General features: G+C 40.3%; 1 long non-coding RNA gene across 1 annotated transcript in view; it reads left to right on the forward strand.

The window, feature by feature from the left end:
- LOC135975628 (uncharacterized) overlaps window positions 1–21,584 on the forward strand; it is a 55,500-nt gene extending 33,916 nt beyond the window's left edge. Inside the window, exons 2-3 of the long non-coding RNA XR_010592604.1 lie at window positions 10,446–10,682; window positions 17,943–21,584. This is a non-coding gene — a long non-coding RNA (uncharacterized LOC135975628). The remainder of the gene's footprint in view (window positions 1–10,445; window positions 10,683–17,942) is intronic.
- The last annotated feature ends 924 nt before the right edge of the window (window positions 21,585–22,508 follow it).

Genomic DNA, 22,508 nt, shown 5'->3' on the forward strand with positions numbered 1-22,508 from the left:
AATGCAGGAAGTGAGAATAAATGAAACAGCATGTAGATCAGAAAAACAAGAAGAAGCCAGATCGGGGGTGGACGTATTGGAGTGAACTGAAGAGCACATAAGAACAAGCAGAAACGTTACCCTTTCTGATTTGTAATAATGCCTGTGTTTTGTATTTGGACTTAAATGTAGATGGCAGCATGCATTCTACAAGACGAAAAAGGGAGACTAGAAAAAAACAAATGCTGCAAATATATCTTTGGGTTGTACTAAAAGCATAAAAGCCTTACTGGTCTTTTGATTTATTATGATGTTACCAGAATCCAACAATGTCTATATAGCCCTACATTTCAAATTTATGAATCTCTGCAGTAAAGACCATGGTTTCAATTATCTTTTGACAAATGCTTTGATTTTATTCATAGGGATTTTTTTTTCACAAGAGTAGCAATGTTAGCTCTGTTGTCCTGCCTAAGTGTGACCTACCTATCAGATCCCATCCCCTTGCATTTAAATTGAGTCTTCTTCACTTCCTACTTAAATTGCTGTGTACTGTTGTTCACTTTTTGGAGCTTCTCTGTTTCACCCAAGAACTGGTTGCATTTTAATGATGGGTGAAGTGGAAATAGTTATGTAAAATGTCTTATGGGCATTTGCTATGGACATAGTTTGTAAAATGTCTTGCGGGGGGGGGTCCTTTCATTAGATACTAACTAAATGTAACATATGAATGTTGCTCTCATTTGAGTATGCTGTGCTTTATTTCCCCAACTTTAATTAGCGTTGATGGGAGACAGAAAGGAAAAATAGTGTTTGGACAAGCTAAAAAGTATTCACCTTGACATTTCTCTGTCTCCTTTTATTCATTAGGTGTTGATATAAATGTAAGTATCTATGAGAAATGTAGAGAGGAAAATGTAAGGTCATATACACTTATTTTTGGCTGGGGAATAGCTGTACTTCTGAGTCAATTTAGTCTTACCAGCCAAATTGACTTGGCAACTATGGAGGTGATGGCATTTGCAAATAATTTTATACATTTGCTCTTTGGGTTTGATCCTTCATGGTCCTGCACAGCCTTAACTCTGTGTAAAATAAATGGCAGTAAAGAGTGCTCAGTAACTCAGGTGAGGTGAATAGCAATTCATAGCAACAGCTTAGTACTTAGCTTTCTCATGAACACTCATTCCGTATTAGTCTACCCTTCAATTAATCATATAATATGCTTACAACAAAATGGAGGGATGGCACTTAAAAATAAATGAAAAATCATAATTCTGAATTTCTTGTGAAATCACAAGCAACATTGGGGGAAATTTCTCCTTTTTGAACAACTTTTTATTTTGGATTTCAGATTAGTATACACAATTATGTAGAAAGGAAACAAAACGTGTCAGCATATACATGATTGCTGAATATGTGAATATCCTTTGTGTGCTCCGAAATGTGCAAAATTATCACCACTAAACTACTTCAAAAGAGCTGGAGAATGACTGAACCTCTCCCCTTTCTGAAAAATTAGTCCTTTCTTGATCCCTAGAATAAAATTAAATATCTTAACTATAAACAAATTGCTTGCATTGATAAGCATAATCCAGCTATATGGACAAATACTTTTTGGGGGGAAACTGATACAGTACCAGCGTTTTATATAAACATTTTAGAATAGAATCAGAATGGGAAGATGTAGGGATAGGTGGACAGGAGACTTTGCAGATGTCACATCAATAAAGCCAGAAAGAAAACATGACTCAGGGTGGGTCACAGGGGGACACACAAAAATAAACCTCTTTCCTTGTAACAAATAAGCAAGACAATCAACACCTACCTGGGTTGGGTACAAGCTGGGATCAGTTCCAAAGGAGAAAAACCTGCAATCAGTATCTAGGTCTTGACTTTAATCAGGGACAGTGCTTTCCCATTCCTCGAGTGGTCAAGCTGCATTCTCAGAGGCAAGAAAATCCCTCACAGTCTGCCCCCAGGCTGTCCTTTATTATCTCTGGGAGTCCTAGAAACACTCCATCCCAATGGTTGGTCAGACAGTCTGTTGACTAAGGGCTGGTCTACGCTAACCCCCCAGTTCGAACTAAGATACACAACTTCAGCTACGTGACTAATGTAGCTGAAGTCGAAGTACCTTAGTTCGAACTACAAGGTACTTACCGCGGGTCCACACGCGGCAGGCAGGCTCCCCCTTCGACTCCGCTTACTCCTCTTGCGGAACAGGAGTACCGGCATCAACGGCAAGCACTTCCGGGATCAATTTATCATGTCTAGACAAGACGTGATAAATCGATCCCAGAAGATCGATTGCTTACCGCCGAACCCGGAGGTAAGTATAGACGTACCCTAAGCCTTCCTTTCCTCTGACTTAATGGCTGGCCATAGTTCCCAAACCGGTGAATCCAGCTCCATCCAAGCCTGTAGGGATGTGTGTTTCCCTGGCCATCTTTATATCTTGTTCCTTCCTGATTATTAATTATAATTTGGTCATGTCCACACAAGGAAAAAAGAGATGTGTTTTTAACAACTGTTAGCATCAGAGAGTAGATAAGGCATTATGGATAGTTTTCTGAAAACATTTGCTCAATGTGCAGCAGCAGTCAGAAAAGCTAACAAAGTTAGGAACCACTAGGAAAGGGATAGAAAGTAAGACAGAAAATATCATCATGCAACTATGTAAATCCATGGTATGCCCACACCTTGAATACTGCATGCAGTTCTGGTTGCCCCATCTCAATCAAGTGATTAGGGGTCTGGAACAGTTTCCATATGAGTAGGGCCCTACTAAATTCATAGCCATGAAAACATGAAAAATGTGTCACGGACCATGAAATCTGGTCTTCTCTGTGCTTTTACCCTATACTATAGAGATTTCATGGAGGAGACCAGCGTTCCTGAAATTGGGGGTCCTGAGTTGCAGGAGCATCACAAGGTTATTTTAGGGGATCACAGTATTGTCACCTTTACTTCTGTGCTGACTTCAGAGCTGAGCGGCATATGATACCATACCATGCTACCCTTACTTCTGCGCTGCTGCTGGCAGTGGCTCTGCCTTCAGAGCTGGGCTCCCGCCCAGCAACCGCCACTCACCAGCTGCTCAGCTCTGAAGGCAGTGCCGCCGCCAGCAGCAGCGTAGAAGTAGGAGTAGCAGTACTGCAACCCCCCCTACAATAACCTTGTGACCTCACCACAACTCTCTTTTGGGTCTGGACCCCTACAATTACAACACCATGAAATTTCAGATTTAAATAGCTGAAATCATGAAACTTACCATTTTAAAAATCCTATGACAGTGAAATTGCCCAAAATGGACCATGAATTTGGTAGGGCCCTACGTATGAAGAGAGACTAAAAAGACTGAGACTGTTCAGCTTAAGAAAAAAGATGACTGGGGGGGGGGTATGATAGAGGTCTATAAAATCATTAATGGTGTGGAGAAAGTGAATAAGGAAGAGTTGTTTACCCTTTCATATTACACAAGAACCAGGGATCACCCAATTAAATTAATAGGCAGCAGGTTTAAAACAAACGTAAGAAAGTACTACTTCACCCAATGCACAGTCAACCTGTGGAACTTATTGCCAGGGGATATTATGAAGGCCAAAAGTTAATGGAGGATAGGTTCATCACTGGCTATTAGCCAGGATAGTCAGGAACACAACCCCATGCGCTGCGTGTCCCTAAATCTCTGATTGCCAGGAGATGGGACTGGATGAAAGGGGATGGATCACTCGATAATTGCCATGTACTGTTCATTCCCTCTGAAGCATCTGGTACCAGCCACTGTCGGAAGACAGGATACTGGGCTAGATGGACCACTGGACTGACCCAGTATGGCCATTTTTATGTTCTTATTAAGGCCATTGTCTTTTTATCATGTTAGCTGGTTGAGGTGAACTGTAAGCACCTCCTTAGGGTTCCTGTCTCCAGGACCACCATTAACTATTTTCTTCCCTGGACCCCTCTGAACCTGGGAGTTTGTAAATGCCATTTGCAGAGCCTATTCAACATAATATATCTACAGGTTCACAAGACCTGTATAAGTGCTAGATGGCTGTGCTTGAGGACTACGCAGCAGATCAAGAAAAGAGCCTCCTTCCTGTAATAATAGTACAAGTTCTTTATTATGACTCTCTGTTCATTTTATATTATACCATTTTCAATTATATTTCTAGTACCCATTTTGTCTGCACTATATATGACCGCTATGAATATTGCATTTTTCCCATGTAGGTTTGGGAAATATGATAATCAGGTGTTTTCAGTTTGAATCCAACAAATAACTATAATGGTAAACAGGCTATTAGGACAACATGGAGAATATTGCTCGAGTTTATAGATCACTATGAGAAGGTGAGTTGGTTTGCTGTATTTACTATCAAAAGACAGAAGAGAAGTCCTGATCTACCATTACTGAAGACCATGGAAGTGTTGCTTTTTACTGAATGGAAGTAGGATTGGTCCCTATGCACTATCACATTCAGTCAACCTGATAACGCACAATAGTGCAACAGGTAGAAAGAAATGCACCTATCTGCACAATATTTTGTGCTTAAAATCATTAGCATCATTAATTTACCACATGTTCAGGCAATCATTTATAAGCTGTGTGTGACCAAATATTAATCCACAGTCGTATACAATGGATTTTTAAGCTTAGTCACTGTAGTACATTATGTACAGATCTACAATACTACTTACTTTGCAGTTCAAGTATTTAGCACTGCCAGAGAGAGTTTGTTCTGTGCTAGTTCTCGATGAAGGTCAGATTAATTGAAAAAAGATGAAATGTTTTCTCCTGGGTATAAAAAGGTGAATGTAATTCATAATGGAATATATTTTCCTTTGTGGCATTGTCACTTGCTTGATTTTATTTTTCCCTAAAAGAAAACTCATCCAACTGTCATATAACCTCTAGGGGCAAATATTCATCAACTGTAAAATATAAACAGCTATTGGTAAAATACTTTTTCCCTCCCCCAGTAAACATCTTGTCTGGCAATATAAGTAAAAGATAAATGATTCTGACTTTGGAAACAATGTTCTACACTAGCAGAGTTGTTCTCAGTAAGCCTCTCTCTTTTCATGATTTGACAATTGGGTGACACTCACTTATGCACTGAATTTTACGTGGTGGCAATGGGTGGCCAGTCTCTAGCATAGAGATCAAGTATAGACAAAGAGGGGGAGGATGGCCCAGTGGTTAGGGTGCTAGCCTAGGATTTTGGAGAATTCAGGTTCACTTCTTTGCTCCACCACAGACTTCCTGTGTGACGCTGGGCAAGTCACTTAATCTTTCTCTGCTTCAGTTCCCCATCTGTAAAATGCGGATACTAGTGTGTTTTCCTACTGCACAGGGGTGTTGTAAGGATAAATACATTAAAGACAATGAATGGATTAGAAACTACAGTAATGGGGGCCTGTAATGAGGTACTGACCCTATAAGGCCAGAGAGGGAAGTGTAAAAAGCCAGTTACCCCATTCTATATGTCCAGGGAGGCAGAAGAAGGTGAGAAAATAATTGAAGGGGTAACAGGGAGAGAGGAAGATAGTCCTTGGGAGCAGTTGGTGTCAGGAGAGAGAAAGTATGGAGCCATCCCAGACCATTGTTCCCTTAAGGGACCAGGCCAAGGCTCCCCTCTCTCCCAGCCAGCATGGACAGGTGTTTGGGGTTATTAGACTCAGATCAGAAGAATTAAGAGACTGATTAGCTAACTGGACAGGGGAATCAAAATGAAGCTCCAAGCCCATCAGAAAGAACTGCTGAAGCAGAAGGACATAACTGGGACACAAGCCGAGGAAGAAGAGCTATGAAATGCCTGAATCTGGGGAGTGGGGAGGGGAATTTACAGGTCAGGAAAGCCAGCACTGAAAGGGAAGCACTCAACCCAGGAAAGGAGGGCTGTGAAACCCCAGGGGGTGGGGTTGGGGTTGCAGGCCCGGGAGGTAAGCTGGAAAACCCTGAACCTAAAGGGTAAAGGATAGCAAAGGGGATTCTTTTTTGGGGGGAGTTGGATGGTGTTTAATAAATTAGACCCCAGGAGAAAAGAAATATTATTTTGAAGACTCTGGATGTGAGTGAATTATTTTTGGAACCTCAGAGGGAAACTGAGGCAGCATTCCTGAAGGCCAGGAGGGGGCACCCTGGGTTGGTACCTGTCTACATGTCCATATAAGTATTTCAGATAGATGACAAGATCCAGTGGGTAGAATCTGAAGCTAGACAAATTCATAATAGAAATTAGGCACAAATTTTAACAGTGAATGTAATTAAGGACTGGAACAAGTTATTGAGGAATATGGTGGATTCTCAGTCACTTGGGATTAGATCTGCAAAGGTGCCTAAAGATCTGCTTCTTTAGTCCACTAAGTCCAACATCTAGATCATCACCTAAACCTGTAGATGCCTTAATGTCCGTGGGTGGGGCATGTGCAAAGCTGCATAAATCCTGACACTACTGAGCTGCTTGCTGTCTAAGCTCCAGTGGGATCCCCAAACTAGATGCTCATCCACCTATCCCCCTGCAGGGCCTGAACTTGTAGGTGTTCTAAGAGATGTCTAGCAGATTGGGCCCTGCATTAAACTCAGCTGACAAGGATGTGGTTCTGAATAGCGCAGTAGTTTGAGCACTCGCTCCCATTATGCCTTATTTGGAGCAGGGTTTTCAACCACCCAGGGAAGTGCCCTAATCATCAGGCTCTTGGGTATCCTGGGGTGGGTTTCTCACAATCTCTTCTCTTGAATCTGTCCCACTTTGCATAAAATAGTGAAATGTTCACTGGAGCAGGGACTGGAACCTGGATCTCCCAGGTGAGTGCTCTAACCACTGGGATTTAGAGTCACTCTTTCTCTCTGGCTCAATGCCGCCTCCTCCCTGCTCATTTTTTTGATAGTAAAGGAGTGACCCGATGTAGGTGCCTAACTCCAGGAGAGGGTTTATGGTGTGAATCCCAAGTGGAGAAAGGTGCTCCCTCTGGCCCAGAGTTAGGCACATAACTACTCCCTTTGGGGAGTAGGTATGAAGCCCACCTCTCTCCTCATCACTGCCTACTGACTAGCTTAGGGCACTCCTCATTCAGCAGTCTGGCTTTTGTGAATCCCATGCTTAGGTGCCTTACTCTCCCCAACACCACATAGGAAGCCTGAGCACCTAACTCGGCACTGTGGATTCCACTAGGCTGCAGGATGCTTAAACATTAGGCATTGCAAGGCTAAGTCTAAGGCCCTGTGATGGGGTGTATAAACCCCACGCTGGGACAGAAAGGATTAAGGAACAGTTCTGGGCCCAGATGACTTTGCCCTGTGGCATCTCCAGAGCCTGTTCCAGCTGGAGGAGGAGTTTAATAAAGCGCTAGACAGCTCAGAAGGGGGGTAGACAGGAGAGGAGAGATTTACCATGGAAGCTCCAAAGTAGCCTGACCAGATGTCCCGATTTTATAGGGACAGTCCCGATTTTTGGGTCTTTTTCTTATATAGGCTCCTATTACCCCCCCAACCCCTGTCCTGATTTTTCACACTTGCTGTCTGGTCACCCTACTCCAAAGTAAGGGTACAACAGGAGTCCTGTTTGCACAGGAAAAGTCTGCAAGCAGCAGCTGCCCCAGGCCCTAGAGGATGGACTAGCCTTTCCTTCGGGATTGGAAACCCTTCACTCTAACTTCTGGTGTATTATTTTTTCCCCCTTGGACTGGGATAGTAGGTGGTGGGAAACACTCTGGGTATTTGCTGTCGCTGCCTCTCATAAAGGCTCTGGGTTGGATCCCGGTGTAGAAGAAGGGTTGGACTCACCTACCAACCACTCCTTTTATGAAAGGTGGCACAAACCTCTTCCATTCAGATGAGGGGGAATCATTGTAAGCCCTGAGTCAAGGGCACACTAACTGCAGGGCCCTGGAGATGGGCTCAAGACCCTTTCGTTTGTGGGGATGTTGGGCTATATATATATTGTAGGACTCTGTTACTCCAACACAATTGTTAAACTGTCTGGAGGGCTGAGTCACTACCTACCACAGTGTGAGTGATTGCTGTCAAGGGATGTCAGGGATGTGGAAGAGCTGGGACTCAGTGATCTAACCACTAGGTGGTACCATTGGTAAGTTCACGCTTGCCAGTGACCCCTTTGTGTATCTCGCCCTTTAAATCAAGATCAGATGTCTTTCTAAAATATGTTACAGCTCAGTCCATCTAGGGCCTGTATTATTCAGGAAATCAGATGAGGTGATCATAATGGTCCCTTCTGACTTTAAAATCTATTAATCAAATTTGATTCTAGGATGTCTTGTTAATCATTCTAATTTCACCAGCTGAGTACCATTCCACACTGCTTTATCCCCTCTCTCCTCCTCCTCCTCCCCTTCCTGCCTTAATCTCTTAAAAAGGTAAGATTCCAGCTAGGAGTTGGGGGAAGCAGTTGTTGGTGGAGTAAGGGGGCTATCAAGCTTCTGGTGGAGTTATGGCTTCAGTGGGGGCCCATCCAGGGGAAATACTCCCATTGACTCCAATTGTTATTAGATCAGGCCTTTGGATTGGGAGCTGGGAGTGGGTAATGGTGGAATAGTAGAATAGGGGAGAGAAGCAGCCACTGAGAACTGAGGTGATAATGTGGAACACATGAAGGAATCAAGGGAAGTGGTATCAGGTGTAGCTGGACTTAGGAGGTTGAGGGGCATGAGGTGGGGTTAGAATGGTAGCTAGCTCCTGGATTGGGAAGGAAGGTACAGAACAGCAGTAGGTAGGGATGAAAACACACTTTTCACCCAAAGTTGTTTCTCTCACCTCTTCACCCTTGTCCTTTTAACCACGGCAAGAAAGTTACAGAACAATGGCAAGATATATTGTAACAGCATTGTGCCTCTGCAAACATAATGATGGTTAAGAATTATCTAAAATTTGTAAATTTCCGAGCATGATTCTATCACTTTATTGGTGTTCCGCTTAAGACGGGGAGTACTTTTTAATGGTTATACTCTTTATGTACCTTCAGGCAGATAGACAGTGAACATTGTTGTGGAATAGGGGGAGGAGAAGAGGAATTGAAAACAAGAAAGAGCAGGGAAGTGAGTTTACTTGTAAATAATTTTGATACTATCTTTAATCTAAAAGAACAAGGAGTACTTGTGGCACCTTCATACTCCTCGTTCTTTTTGCTGATACAGACTAACATGGCTACCACCTTGGAACCTATCTTTAATCTGTGTATTCAGTGCCAAAATACTAGGTTTGCATTAGAAATACCCTAGGTAAAATAGACTGTGAAAATTAATTCAGATAGTGGTAACACTATGACAGAATGGTGACATTTCTGTCAGCAATTCTGTTAGAACTCCCAGTTTTCAAAGGTTTATATGTAACGTTCTCTTTCTAAATTGTGCTGGGCTACATTTCATACACAAGTTGTCAGCCCAAATGTAATTTTTTACAAATAAAATTTTAAATCCATTAGAATTGCAATTCCTACACTGTATAACTTCATGTTATTTGATACGTATTTTCATCTTTATAGAAGATAAAAGAGAAAATTGCTTCTCTAAAAATTGATAGCAGAGAATTGAACACAGACATGAAAGAAATAGCAGTTGTTAAGTTATTTTATTTTGACTTTCCAGTGGAGGAGGAATAGAATAGAAAGTGCCTGGATCAAGGATCTAGTTATTCAAATGAGGTAGAGGAGTTACGGGTTCATAGTATAAAGATAACAATGGGGCAGAATTATGAAAAGGCTGTTGCAGATGCCATTAAAGTTGAAAAATTCAGGGGAGTGTTTAAAGGAGAATGAGAATAGGGCTGGGGGTCTATGCTTTTCAAACTACACTCAATGTTTGTGATTTGTATAGATGCCAGCATATGCTCATGTATTTGACCTCAAAAATCAGTCATTTATCTATATAAGTGGAAGATTTGCATTTGCAGATGTATGTTCATGAAAACTTGAGGGTTATGTTTTGGAGGACTTTTGGCCCATTCTGACTGTCTCCTACCTGGAGTATCCATGTGAAAAATAATTTTGGCCCACACTAATTAAGTTTAAATTATCCAAGGCACTAAATGATGTCCATCAGACTGTCCTTTTTGCTTTGATATCAAGAAAATACAGATGCAGTAAGGAATGAGGACTGTAAAAAGTAATAAGGCTTAGATTTGACCCAGTGAAAGAGGTCAAAGGAGAAATCTGTGAAGTTATCCTTAAAGCCTTGGAGGAGTCAGACGTGAGGAAGATGTTCAGAATGGTCTTTATAGCTGTGGTCATGACACTATATCAGAAAATATCATCTAATTGCTTAATATACTCACAAATAAAATTTGGAAATTTCTGCAAAGGACCAGGACACCATAAAGAAGAATTTCTGCCTTAAGGAAAGACCCTGCAAAGACAATCTATGTTTCTTTCTATCTTAGGTAGTTATATGATACATATTGTAGCATCTGTGAGCCTTACAACCTTTTAATGTATTTATCCTCACAGCAGCCCTTAAAGGCAAGGAAGTACTACTATCCACATTTTACAGATGGGGAACTGAGAGACAGAGTGACATGCCCAAGATCACACAGTAAATCTATGAAGAAGGGACAGTAATGTTTCCCAGACCTGCATCCTCACTATTGGGTCATCCTTACTCTTCTAGGAACAAAAATCAGAGAATGCAGAAAATGAATCATGGAAATTCCTCTGAAAGCTCAGGATATATTTTGGTTCTTACAGGTATGCAAAAATTCAGATTCTCCACTGAAGTTTATAAATAATAATAATAATCCAAAATAACATGAAGTGCAAAACTAGGGTGGCAGTCTCATGAAAATACCCTTTCTCTTAACAGTTTAGCACTTCTGCTTCTAGCCCCAACCAGAGCTTAGAAACATAGATTTAAAAAAAAATACAAATAACTAGGAAGAAAAATCTGCCTTTTTTTTTTTAACCTTTCCCCACCCTCTCACCCCAAAACAGAAAGCTTAGTCCATGCTCAGTTAAAGTTTTGGCTGATGGTTTGGGATGGCTCTTAATTTACCTCAAATATTCACATCATTACTGAAAATTAAAAACTGCAAGCAAGCAAAATAGAAGGATCGTCTACCAGAAGTCCTTGGACAAAATCACCCAGCTCATTTCCTTAAACATTGGCTGCCAAAAGATTGCACCTTAAAAGTAAGAGCGATTACTTAAACATAAACAAAGGCTTTATTCCCACAGCCTCAGGATAATGAAAGGCCCAAAGAGATCATAAAGAAACTATTTTACTGATATATTAAGGGTTTGGCAGTCAGTAAGGCAGTCAGGCCAGTTGGAACATCAGGCACAGAAGTCCTATATATAGTATTTCAAAATGATCAGTTCAAATACAAAGAGTGAAGGAGTTTTTAGAAGTGACATGCAAGCTTGAGTGCAGGCTATTGTGTATCCCCCACTGTATCAAGCTATGCTCCAGGTTCTTTAGGGAGCATATACCCACACATTTCAAAGACTGGTGAGTTTTTTGCATGTGTTGCTGAAGTGGGAACAATATTCCAGTTTTGCATGAGGAATAAAATTATTTAGACAAGAATCTAGGTCCACGTGCCCATATGTTAAATACATGAGGCAGAAAATAATGATATCTTTACTAGGGTTTACCCAAGTGCCCTTGGGTATTTTGTATCAACGAGAGAATTTTCAGTGGCTCAGAGTTTGAATTCAACTCAAATCAGGATCCAAACTTCTGATGCCATCCAAACTCTCCAGACTTCTAGGGGGCTTTCCCGTACTCTGACTCCACAGAGCCCTATTTCTCAGCAGATCCCATGACTCCCCTTCCCATCTACACAACATTCTTCTTCCAGCAGGCCCTGGTTCCTGGTTATATCTTCAGCTCAAGAGACATGGGGAAGCCTGGCAGTCAGCTTCCCCTCTCTTCAGGAGGCAGCCTATTAGGCATGCTAGCCTTCCAAATCCAGTCTGAGAGCAGTCAGAAATACCATGAGAACAATCTTCTTCACAGCATTTTCACCTATGCCAGGTCCAGCCAGAGCCTGTCAGTAGAAACTGATTGGGTCAAGGGGAAATGTGTTCTTACTAGAGCTGGGACCAAGGAAAAACCATGGATCCCAAACACCCCTGAATTGCGGGAATATTTGCATCTGGATCTGAACTTTCTGACTTGTGCTGATTTGTGGTTTTCACTCTGATTTACTCAACCCTATTGATCTAGAGGGGCCTACGCAGTAACTTCTTCGAAGGAGAGTGGAGGGAGAAAAGGGGGGGGCACTCTTTTGTAAGTCAGTCTGCTACAGTAGAGGGTGCAGAACATCTTAAAGACAGCACAGTAGAGTCAGTCAGCAGTCTCCAAAGTACCATTTTGTGACTGCTACTTTAGAAAGTGATAATATGCTAGCAGAAGCCTGATTCTGTGATTGTCATGGTGAGAAATACCGAAGTCTGTATGACTAATTTGGATGACATTTTGCCAATGCTGCCAAAATTAAATGTATAACTAATAAAGAGGAGGGAAACAACCAATTAGACTCAGATGGATTTGGATCTTTTAAACGGCTAAGTCAGTAAGTGGAAAATACAGTTTAGTGTTTAACATGGACAAATGTGAAATAATTGAGGTGTAGGCAATGAACCGAAGTAGAAAGTGTATATACAAAGGAACAGTTATGAGCATAATGACAAGGGAAAGATCTAAATGTTGTTATAGACAAATCCATTAAGATGTTAGCATGGTGTGTGAGTCAGAAAAAAGGCAAACATGAAATTGGATTGCATAAATGAACAGTGTACAAATCCAAACAGGTAATATTGGTAGTTTACAAGGCTATTTTATTACCTTTAAATTAAGACTATGAGCCCAATTTTCAAATGTGGACACTAAAGTTCTGACACCCAGTTCTGTATCTGGGCATTCAAACTGGTATTTGGGTTCATAAAATGAAGACTCTGGTTTTTGATATTCATGTACAAAATGAGCTTCTATAATTGCTGTGCAACTATCACCGTGCAGTACACCCACCTTCCCAGTAATTGTATGTGCAAATGACTAATCAGACATCTTATTTGAATGTACAGTTACTTGAACTATACCAAACAACTGTAGTAACTCTGCATGCAAATTATCCATGTGTACATTTCTAAAACTCTGGGGCTAGTCTTCTAAGACCTTGATCCAGCAAAGCACTTAAGCAGAAAATTAATATTAAGTAGGTAAGTATTCCATTCACTTTAATGCTTTGTTGACTCAAGGACCGAGTAGTGATTTGTTAGACTTAGGCACTACACAGAGGAAAAGAACAAAATTGTCAGACACATAGATTAACATAATTTGTTGGGGGGGAAATCAACATGGTTTTTGTAAAGGGAAATCATGCCTCACCAATCTACTAGAATTCTTTGAGGGGTTCAACAAGCATGTGGACAAAGGGATCCAATGGATATAGTGTATATAGATTTTCAGAAAGCCTTTGCCAAGGTCCCTAACCAAAGGCTCTTAAGCAAAGTAAGCTGTCATGGGATAAGAGGAAAGGTCCTCTCATGGATTGGTAATGGGTTAAAAGATAGGAAACAAAGGGTAAGAATAAATGGTCAGTTTTCAGAATAGAGAGAGGTAAATAGTGGTGTCCCCCAGGGGTATGTACTGGGACCTGTCCTATTCAACATATTCATAAATGATCTGGAAAAAGGGGTAAACAATGAGGTGGCAAAATTTGCAGATGAAACAAAACTACTCAAGATAGTTAAGTCCCAAGCCATCTGCAAAGAGCGACAAAAAGGGTCTCTGAAAACTGGGTGACTGGGCAACAAAATAGCAGATGAAATTCAATGTTGATAAATGCAAAGTAATGCACATTGGACAACATAATCCCAACTATACATATAAAATGATGGGATCTAAATTAGCTGTTACCACTCAAGAATGAGATCTTGGAGTCATTGTGGATAGTTCTCTGAAAATGTCCATTCAATGTGCAGCAGCAGTCAAAAAAGCAAACAGGATGTTGGGAATCTCTAAGAACAGGATAGATAATAAGACAGAAAATATCATATTGCCTCTATATAAATGCATGGTACACCCACCTCTTGAATACGGTGTGCAAATGCTGTTGCCCCATTGAAAAAAAGGTATATTGGAATTGAAAAAGATTCAGAAAAGGACAACAAAAATTATTAGGGGCATGGAATGGCTGCCATAGGAGGAAAGATTAATGAGACTGGGATCTTTCAGCTTGGAAAAGAGACAATATGATAGAGGTCATGACGGGTTTGGAGAAAATAAATAAGGAAGTGTTATTTACTTCCCATAACAAGAACTAGGGGGTCATCAAATGAAATTAATAGGCAGCAGGTTTAAAACAAACAAACAAAAGGAAGTATTTTTTCACACAATGCGTTTAATCTGTGGAACTCCTTGCCAGAGAATGTTGTGAAGGGTTCAAAAAATAACTAGATAAGTTCATGGAGGATAGGTCCATCAATGGCTATTAGCCAAGATGGGCAGGGATGGTGTCCCTAGCCTCTGTTTGCCAGAAGCTGGGAATGGGTGACAGGTGATGGATCACTCGATGATTACCTGTTCTGTTCTGTTTATTCCCCCTGGGGCACCTGGCATTGGGCACTGTCGGAAGACAGGATACTGGGCTAGATGGGCCTTTGGTCTGACCCAGTATGGCCATTCTTCTGTAGGAATTTATGGTTGAAAATGTGGGTCCTATGAGCTGAATGTTGCCCTGCATTTCACCTGAGGTTGCACGGGCATAAGTAAATGAGTACATAAGTTGGTTGTATAGGTTTAGTTTTGATCACCTTGGCAAAAAGAAAGTTAATGTCCTGGAGAAGTACTGTATTTGTATTATAGGGGAACTGATACAATTTTTGTAGCTACATGTGTGCTCACACACCCTGATGACATTACAAATCAGTGGAGTTTTTCTTGTACGGTTACTATAATGTCATCAGAACCCTTTGATTTGTGTGTAAAATCTCATAGTTTATACTTCCAATATAGCATCCTATGAAGACAGAGAGCTGTTTTATTTAAAACTGGCATAAATGTACAGTACATTAAGTCAGGTTTCCACACTAAATTTGAATCTGCCTCATGGGATAGTTGGAGAAACGGCATCATTTTAATAGCCTCTGATTTCTATTTACAAAAAATCAAGTTTTTGTTGTCAAACATTCCAGTCATTTTCTGTTTGTGTGTGTTTTGATGGAAAGTTCTTAAGGACACAACATTTATTTTCCCTTTCTTTTAAATAATTGCTGATAATGGCTAATATCATGCTGCTAAAGTCATCAGAGTATCTCTTTCTGTGTAGCTTAACTTTTTTCACATGCCATATATAAAATCTGGTCAATAAGTATTTTTTCACTTCATCCTCTCGTGCAGATGGTTTCATATCATTTGCATAATTTTACACATTCATCTTTAGGTGGGTTATATGATGTCTCATAATACCAGGGTTTTTTTCAACTGGATCCATGTATCTGAACTAAATTGGATTACAGTTATCACTGTCAAAATTAATAACGTTTCAAATACAATATATTTAAATGTCTGATGTGTGTGGTATTAAATGGCTCATCAAGTGCTAGAAGTAACACTGAGAGAATGAATCCATAGGAAGAGTATTGTGTGTAATTCTCATTTGAATGTAAGAACTAGATTCTAGACAGGGGCTGGTTACATTAGAAATAGGATAAATAGAAAGATGTGCACATTGTGTGGGTCCTTTACTGAACAGTCTGCTGTGTATTTGGCCCTAAATAGTTTTTAATCACGTCTTATTTATTTAAGTGAACCTGTCAGATTGAAATAAATAGCAAAGGTCCAGAGCTGGTTTTAGCAATTCTCAGGTTGGCCTGCAAGACTCCTGCTGGCAATGCCTCTTTCAATCGAAAGTGGAAGCCATTATGTCCATCCCTCACCCCTCTGTAGAAGAAGCAGTGGCCAAGGGATTCACAGATATCAAAGACCAGCCCTTGTTGGTTGCAGAGGAAATCCACTGCATAACCCATTATTACTAGGAAAAGTCACAGTGACAAGCTATCCATGTGAGCTCTGGGGTTTACATTTTCAAGGCTCTCGTCACATCCCATTGGTTTAAACACCTTTCTAAAAATTATGATGATTGAGTCTACTCTTGATGTTTACCCAAAGTTGAGGTTCCCAAAGTGCCTGCAGGTTTGGTCAGCCACAAGTCCAGCACTGACCGGGTTCCACAAAGGATCAGAATAGATTTAATTGATATTATTCAGAAATTAACCTGATGCACAGTACATTTGAGTGAAGATTTATTGCCAGGATAAATGCATGCCCGCTGTGCTATTTCTAAATCTCCATGTCTTGGTTGGCTCTAATTTTGAAGCTATAATGCACTCTTAATCACCCCTACAGACCTGATTTAAAATCAATATTCATATTACCATTACTCTTAAGTGTGTGTGGCATTTTAGAGACAATCAAGTCAGATGACCCTGCCCAAGAAGCTTAATATGTAAGGGCCTAATTTTGTATCATTTGTCATGTTCATCTGAAATTAATGAGATTACATGCGAAGTGCAGTACTATTCAACATGTGTTAAGCATGGCAGGACCAGGCTCTGTATTCAGGCAAAGCATATGAGGGATGTGGATAAATATCATCATGCATGTGTAGGTGCATAGGGGGAGGTTCAGCAGTAAGACAATGTGGGTACTTCGGCAGGTGATGCACACATCTTTAACCTAATTTATATCCTAGTGTTTTCTCCTACGTAAGAGAGTGGGCAGTTAGGCCTGTGGACGAGGTGTATTTTGAAAAGAGATTTGAGAGGAAGAAAGAGTGACAGACTGGTGGGACAGGGACAGGAATAACTGACTGGGTGATTCCCTCCACATCAGGACTAAGGCATATTGGCAGGGAAGGCTTTACGTATATGGTCAATGCTCAACCTTTTTTGATAAATTAAAGGAATCCATCTGTTAATTTGGTACCTTTCCTGAGCACTAAATCATTTACTATTATTTTCTAGTTAGAAAACGTATCATATTCTGAATATATTTATTTGTAAAATACACACACACACACACACACACACACACACACACTGTTAAGCATCACACACAAACATCATAAAGAGCAACAAATCACCTTTTCCTCTTTCAGTTATACTTTGGAAAGAATTCAATGCAGTCTGAATTTGTGCTTTCTTGCATACTGGGATTTTTATTTTTAAGATCACAATGATTTTGGAGATTAACATTTTGAGTCCAATTAACACCAAATGTTATCAGAATCCTTCTGTAATTTGCACAGCTTTTAGCAAAAGAGAAACTAGGCATTTAGCTTCCAAATCGCAACAATAACTCAGTGACAAATAACTGTAGGCATCATGTGTTCCAAAAAAGTTTATCTCAAAAAAATATGGGGATGAGTTTACATGTGAATGTTTGGGCGAACCTAGACCGAATGAGAGTAACCACAGAATTTCTTTTTAGCTTCAGTTAGGCACTATCTTCTTCCTTCATTCTTCATTGTGGATTACTTCTGGGGGAATCCTGTATGCCACTGAAGCTTTTCTAGTATTGATTATGATGGGTAAGTTATGATGTGTCAGATAGGTCTATACTTAGTTATCTGATTTGCTAACTTGCTGAAGATCTGGGATCCTCCATACATTGTACCTCCAGGTGCACCTTTTCCTAACTTATATTTTCTGAACATTTTTATGATGAGTTTGTTTGAGGGGTCTTCGGGAAATTTATTTTATTTTTGTTTATTGTGGTAATCAATTTGTTTGCTTTAGCTAATACTGGTTTGAGCTGTCACTTTATGTTTTGATTGCAAATGTGTCTAGACACTGATGAGAGGCTCAGCATATGGGGGAGATTTTTCTGACGTACCGGTGGAATTTAAGAATGCTAGTCCCACTGAAGGTCACTGAAATCCTCTTTGAACATTTCCTCCATGATAGATAAACAAATAATGCCCCTCTCCACTAATTTTTCAGCCATAACAAAAGCCCATCAAACTGCAAGAGATTCAGGAAAAGGGCAGTGACTTCAGAGACCAGGAAAGCCTACAATGACTGAATGCTTCTTTGTCCCTGTTCTACACTGCTAGAAACTTTCAGAAGAAGATAACATAGAATCTCCTGCCATTCCTGTCACTATCAGCCCTAAATCACCATTTATCTTGTTGGCAAAAAGGGTCAACCCTGGTTTGTGAGATGGGAGTGGAGATATCAAAAAGAATAAAAGTTCAATAAGATGAAATGCTAGAAACACCAGAAGAATCCAAGAAACGACTTTAGAGTGTTCTGAATCACTGGAGCAGATATACACATGATCTTCAAAGGTTATTCCTAAATCATATTCCTGCATTTTACTCTAAGGTACCTTTATGCTAATGAAACTATTACTAAAATAGCCATAATCTACTGAATGACATAGTTTAAAAACACAGATTTTTTCCACATCAAGTGCAGTTCAAAATCATTTCCCAGTGTGTCAATGTCAAAAGTTATTTTTAGAGGTTCCCTGGAGAATACAGAAGGTTGTTTAAAAATGCCATGAGATTCTTGTCAGAGATGAGGCTGCTTTTCTCATGTTAGTGGGATGAGCTGCTTGTAAGCGTTTATCTCAGAAATTCCCCATCATCATGTGACTTGAGTGCAGAGGATCCTCTGTCTGGAATTGCTGACAGAATTTTTTTCTTGCTTAGAGCCCCATTGTGACAACTTTTCTTCATGTGAGTAGCGGAACTACTTGTGCAAGTAAAGACTGCTAACATGAATAAGGGTCTGTGAGATCAAGCTCATCCTGGCTAATTTTAAAAAAGTAGGTGTGAATACTCAAGATGTTCACTGAGGTGATTAGACTACTTCCTCCTTAAACCTTTCTGACTTGCACAGAAACAACTGAAACAGCTTTTTGCTACAGTCGTTTCTTGTAGTTCCTTTCAGGGTATAACAGCACTTTTCCTTTAGGATTCTCCTCTAGCCTCCCAGCTAGTAATGAGGCCCAAATCCAACGTGTTGTGGATGCCTCTGCAGTGTGTATGGGATCTTAACACAGGATCAAACTAATGAGCGCATTGGTCCATCCTCCCTTCCCCCAACCTCTGAATATCCTGCTGCTGTCATATTATGAAGCTAAGTATCATATATTTTTTTAGGTTTGTGCAGTGTTTGCTAGTCACTTGCAATTTAATGGATAGGGAATCTTTGGGGAATGACAAGAAGAGAAATTCCAATACACAAGTAGCTCTATTTTCTGGCTGCTGTTGCAGTCCATTTCCTATATCTCTCCATTCATGCTTAATACAGATGAGACTGGAAATATTATTACTCTCCGATGCCATCTACCTTTCCCCTGCTATGCTCAAAAAAGCATGTCATTTGCCAACATTTCTGCAGTGTAGATATTTGCTGACAACCATGTTAGTTTACAATATGTAATTAATTCCTGCATGTGACATGTTTCCAGCTGTTCAGTGATCCTGCAAGATGCTGAGCATCCTTAACTCCAACTGAGGTCAACAGGAATGGCAGTTGTTGCTCAGCACTTTGCCGGATTGATAATGCAATGAAGAGAGTGGGGAATGTATCTGGGATTCTGTGAATATTAGTTTGTGAATTGTATCTATTTATACTACTGCCCATCACTGGAGTATCTGAGTATATTCCACATGAATTCAATATTAATAGTGAACTCCCGAGTGGATTTCATGGAATCCTTTCCATTTTCAGAGTAAAATTTCTGCTTCAGATAAGGTTTTTATTTTTTTTTCATTTTATTTTTGTCTTTTATAAAATGGTTAGACTATGATGTTTTTTTTTAAGTAACAGCCTACCGAAGTTCAGCCCTGTTTGATCAGAAACAGTCAAGTTATAAACCACTTTATAATGAAAATGCTAATAGACTTTTAGCTATAACAATGTTATCAAGCACCAGGGTAAAATTATAGTCATGATTCACTTAAACCTATGCAATCAAGTATTTTAAATTCATTGCTGGCACTATACTCAAGGTCATCGCAGTGGGAGCCAAAAGCCAACCCCAGAAAAAGAAAATGTGTCAGAGATCATTTTGGAGTGTGCCAGATAACTGGCTAAGTTGTAAATGACAACTAACTTTTATCCAAAACACACAGACCAAAGACGAGGCACGCGTGTGCTGGGAGCTCAGGGGAATTCAATGTCCCCATCTAGGACATGATCAAATAACTTCCTGCCCCTCTTCATCTGAAGTGAATAGCTGCATCACGTCTCTTTTCACTTTGCCTTTGTGTGTAACTAGGAATTTTAAATGTGCATGAGGAAAATTTGGTGCATTTATCGCTAAATACTCCCTGGTGTATTGGAAACCATACCCCATAGAATCGTCACAAACAGTACCCTGCTCTAGGCAGGATCCCTTCCTTGAGATTTTTCACACACATCTGGGTGTGGGTCTCCCTTTGCATGGGTTTGAAGATCCTAGTGAAGGGAGGTGTTGGAGAGGGAGTGTTGTCACCTCATCACCATATAAAAAAGGTAATGCAAACTAAGGCTATATTAACTCTTACGTGGAGCCCCATCCATCTGAAAACCTCACTCACAAAAGGTGGGAGGGTATCAGGGGGATTTCCAGCATGGAAACCCCAGTGTCAAAGCTCTGGAGGAGCTGCACTACACGGAAGCCAAAGGAACCCAAGAGCCTGTACTGGTTCAGAGCTCCCTGGCTTCCAGGTGGATAGTCCCAGCTTCCTATTGAACAGCAGCATCTGAGGCTACGGGCATAGTTCTCCCACCACTAACTCATTCTGCTTTGGATCAACCCAGCCCCGCCCCTAGAACGACTGATGGAACAATCCACTGGAGTTTTTCTCCCTGACTTCCTCCCACAGATTGTTCCACAAGAGGAAGGCGGTTGAGGCCTAGGAATGCCAAACAAAAGCCAGACTGTAGTATGTATTCCAGATCTATGTTGTAGGCAGCCATGATCTGAAAATAACCTACTTAAGGAAAGTAAAATCACCTAAGAGAACTCTTGTTGCTATTATAATAGCAACAAGATAATAAAATTGCTCTTCAGAAAGACAATAGTAATTATATTGATAATTTTAAAGACTCCTACATCCATTTTACATGTAAGTGAGCCGTTTATTGCCCAAAGCATGAGGCACGTAGATGACTCTTTCGATATGCTCACTGGCAAAAATAAATAAACATAGTCATGGATCCTGCAGTATCTTTTCCAGCATGTAAATGTTAAGGCAACACAAAAGTATATTTTAAACTGATATAGAGAATTACATATCTGGGTTACATGCTTTCTTTAAAAAATGTCAGCTAAAACTGGCAAAACCCTAATATCACCAGTACTATAAACATACAAAGAACTGGGACTATGTTTTGCAAAATATGTGAGTAAAAATATAATTGTTTCCTTAAAAGCCTTAAACATGCTTTGAAGCTTAACTTAACACAAGTAACCTGAGGTCAGTTATCTCTTGGTTGACCACCTTAAAACATGTGGCTCTAGAGCCAGCCCTGATATACATCAAAGAACAGGAACTTCAGCATGTGATAAAAAAGATGACTAGGAGTCCCAATCTTAACGAACACAGATGGTTAGTTGCTAGTGTCTCCTCTTGGATTATTGGATTTGTTTATGTAGAGAGAGATCTGTGAAGCTGATTGATAGGCTCTCCAGTGACTGTGTAGCCAGTGGCAGAAGTGACTGTAGTTGCAAATATCTCTCCATCTGCTTTACTTTAAAAAAAAAAAAAAAAAAAAAAAAAAACCCAGATCCTCATGGGTTTTTTTCTTTTTCTTTTCCCCTTTTTTAAGTTCTTCTCTAATTTTCTGCACCTTTCCAGAGCCAATATCAGTTTCTTCTCTATTTTCACAAAGAACAATGGTATTCTGAGTTTTTAACTTTTTCTGTATTTTCCAATAAGCTCTTTCGTACTACTTATACAATGGTTGACTCCAGGCCAAGTTGCCAGGTAACTCCTCCTGATTCTTTTTTTAAAAGCAATAGTTTCCTTGTCACCTTACTTTTGAGACGTAATGCTCTAAAGCACAGAAGGCCTGGGTGAAATCCTGGCCCCACTCACGTCAATGGCAAAAGGTCCATTGACTGCAGTGGGGCCAAGATTTCACCATTTATTCTTTTCCTGATGCACAATGATTTCTTCCAAAGCACAGAAGAAAATAGTGGCTTATCAGACACAGCCGTGTGGTAACTCTTGGCAAATGTTGGCTTTTAAATGGCAACCACTGTCCCTGAATTTGTGTGCAGTAGCAATAATGCTTATATTTTCTCTATTTTCAAAGTGCTGTGCAATCATTAACTAATTCTTTCCTATTTTAAAGATAAGGAAACTGAAGGACAGACAGGGTGAGTGGTTACAAAGTAAGTCAGTGGCAGAATTAGGTTTAGAACATTAGATTTCTAGACTCAGAGCCTGGTGTACATTACAGTGGACTACATTACCACACAGCAGCCCACAAGCTTCTCATCTTTTCCAGAATGTTTGGGGGAAATAGTCGTACTGTATAAATAAATGCCTGCAGCTCCTTATTGCT

Source organism: Chrysemys picta, chromosome 14 (assembly GCF_011386835.1).
Source record: "Chrysemys picta bellii isolate R12L10 chromosome 14, ASM1138683v2, whole genome shotgun sequence".
Classification (NCBI taxonomy): Eukaryota; Metazoa; Chordata; order Testudines; family Emydidae; genus Chrysemys; species Chrysemys picta.